Source organism: Schistosoma mansoni, chromosome 5, assembly GCF_000237925.1.
Source record: "Schistosoma mansoni strain Puerto Rico chromosome 5, complete genome".
In the NCBI taxonomy this organism is placed as follows: domain Eukaryota; kingdom Metazoa; phylum Platyhelminthes; class Trematoda; order Strigeidida; family Schistosomatidae; genus Schistosoma; species Schistosoma mansoni.
Window position 1 is genome coordinate 7,930,294 of NC_031499.1, and position 3,468 is coordinate 7,933,761.

Sequence of the window (3,468 nt, forward strand, 5' to 3'; positions counted from 1 at the left end):
ATAGAATAAAAAGGAAGACGGCACTAGCTGAACTAGAAACCCGTCGACAAAACGGTGAAGAAAATCTCCGATTGGTGGGTTTTCGAATAGTCAGGTCTTGGAAGCGAATGCTACCAAGGCCTGTGTGGATAGGTCGTTCCCCCTAGGAGTTTTATATACCAACGCCCGTAGTCTAAAACATAAATTCTACGAGCTAGGAACACTGGTGGACAAATTAAGGCCACTCATTGTAGCTGTGACGGAAACTTGGTTAGTCCATGACTTCGATATCACCCCAGAATTATCCGGATATCATTGTTTAAGAAGTGATAGACATAGATGCAGGAAAGGAGGTGGCGTCCTTCTATACATAGCCAATAGTATAAATATCCGCTCCTCCGTTTGCGAATCCCATGATAGTGGAACAAGTGAAGTCATTAGCTGTGAACTCACTGTCGGATGTTGTACATTTGCACTCGGTGTCATCTATGGCAGCCCAATCTGCTTAGCTGATGACTTTATTTTAGAGCACATTCGGCTATGAAGTGCAAATAACAGATGCTTGATATTAAAAGACTTTAATGCACCTGACATTAGTTGGACTGAGATGACCACGAAATGCTCTATAAACTCATTTGATAGCAGGCTCTTGGAAACAGTAATGGAACATGCACTAGTACAACATGTATCCAAACCTACACGTTTTGGTGTAAACCAAGGTTCTTCTCTGTTGGACTTGGTAATTACTCATGAGACTGAGGATATTGCCAACCTAAATATTCTTCCCCCGTTAGTAAATAGCGATCACGCTGTTTTATCATTCACGTTTAGAGCTAGCGATATGATATACGATCAGATTAAGCCTCGCCCAAACATATGGAGAGCTAACATACCAGAAATTCAGGATTGTGCTACTAAGATAGATTGGTCAGTAGATACTAGCTCATCAGTTGATGAGGCGTGGTCTGTATTTAAAGGCAAGTTTAGTGCAGTCACGTCCCCGTTCATACCATACTTGGTGCCACGTAGACCGAACAATAGTCCACCGTGGATAAATAAAGAAGTTAAGAAACTCCTTAGGTGTAGAAAAAAACACTGGAACATGTTCATCTCTACTGGCTTACAACAGTACAGATCTAGTTATCGTAAGATTAGAAATAATTGTAAAGCGTTAATTAGTAGAACTAGACGGTCATACGAAAAACAATTGGTTAGGGATTGCAAACATAGTCCAAAACGGTTATTCTCGTATATAAAGAGGCGAACTCAGAGAAGTGATGGAATACCATCACTTTTGATACAAGAAAATCCGTTAAGTTTGGCAAGAAATGATACCGAAAAAGCGGAAGCTTTTTCGGAATATTTCAGTAAAGTTTTTTCTTCCAATAATGAGGAACGATCACCTATTCATTGTGATTGTGGCGACTTGTTGATGGACCCTGTAGTTATTAAGAAAGAAACTGTTTTAAGCCTACTCCAGCATCTCAAACCTGATAAGTCTAGTGGTCCTGATGATATTCATCCTCGGATTATGAAAGCCCTCTCAGATGTTATTGCTGAACCCTTAGCGATGCTGTTCGATATGTCCCTACGGCAGTCCAGATTGCCCAGAGACTGGAAGGACGCAATAATCAGTCCGGTGTATAAGACTGGGGGTAGGGATTTAGTTAGTAACTATCGACCCGTCAGCTTAACTAGTGCAGTTGTAAAACTAATGGAAAAAATTATTCGGATGGCTGTTATAAACTACGTGGAAAGACATGATCTTTTGTCAAAGGAACAACATGGTTTTCGAAAAGGTCTATCATGTTTGACAAATCTTCTCATTGCAAGAGAAGATTGGGCTGAGGCAAAAGATCGCAATATTCCTGTAGATGTCATTTTCATAGATCTAAGTAAAGCCTTTGATAAGGTTTCCCATTCTGGTCTTAAATTGAAACTAGAAAGTTTTGGAATCCATTATGCAGTCATAGACTGGATAAGTGACTTTCTTCATGAAAGGAGACAAAGGGTAAGAGTAAATGGGGCTCTCTCATCGTGGGAACCAGTAAAAAGTGGCGTCCCCCAAGGCACGATTTTAGGTCCTCTTCTCTTTTTACTTTATATAAATGAATTACCAGCTATAGCTAAGTCATCCGTCCTACTATTCGCCGATGACATTAAGATTTGGAGACCCATATATAGTATGTCAGACAGAATAGTTTTACAGGAAGATCTTAACTCACTAGTTGCATGGATGAATGGGTGGTCACTAGAAGTAAACCCTAATAAAAGTGTTGTGATGCAATTAAATAACTATGATGATTCGTATCACTACACATTATGTGGACTAGTGTTGCCCAAAGTAAGAAACTATAAAGATTTAGGAGTCATACTAAGTAATGATCTCAAAACAACCAGTCACTGTAAGGCTGCTGCTGCAAAAGGCTATAGGGCATTATGGTCTATTCGTAGATCTTTCCGGTATCTGGATGGGGAAATGTTTAGATTATTATACCCAACTTTCGTACGGCCACATTTGGAATATGGGATTCAAGCAGCGAGTCCTTGTTTCAAATATGAGGCGGATATGTTGGAACGAGTCCAACGCCGCGGGACAAAAATGGTACAAGGCTTATCTAGCCTATCTTATGAAGACAGACTGAGACACCTCAACTTATTTCCGTTATCTTACCGGCGAATACGGGGTGATCTAATATTGGCATATCGAATCCTGAACGATGACCTTGGTACTAACATGTCCTATCTTTTCCTCCCGTCTAGGGCTGAGCATTTGAGAGGACATTCAAAGAAAGTCCAAAAACCGAGATCAAATCGTCTACGTCTGGAGTTTCGTTTCTCGCACCGAGTAGTGAATTACTGGAATTCTCTACCAGAACACGTAATATCAGCACCTTCTGTTGATATATTCAAGACGAGATTGGACCTCCACAGTGTAACAAACTGCAAGGATTAAAATAGGTCACTAGACCTTCTATCCTTATTACTGAAGACTGAAGACTGAGTAAACCGCTGCCTACAGTTCTTCCCGAAGAACTGTGATCGCTAGTCAGATTAGATCAGTCACTCCTCGATATATTGATAACCCATCAAATATATCTCCCAACCACCTTGCTTCTGACTTTTGATTTCACTGGGTGAGCACGACTCAAATATAGAAAGTGTTGCTGGTTAAAGTGTTTTCAATATACAATACCTGTGGTATCTTCAATGTTAAGCCCGACGTGAACTGGTACACCAACCTATAAACTGTTAGTCTGTTCGTTTTTAGAATTTCAAAAATCGTCTATTTAGTTTAACTTTTATATATTGTCGGTTCTGGGTAATCCAGAACGGCCGCCCATTTTGCTTCTTAAAGGTCGGATGCCTTGAGCATCAATATTATGTCCTAGGAACTTTAAGGAGTCGGTTCCGATTTAGCATTACTAAATGTTTACATTAATGCTATGCTTTTGCAGTCGTTCGAACACAACGTCCAGATGGTAGAGA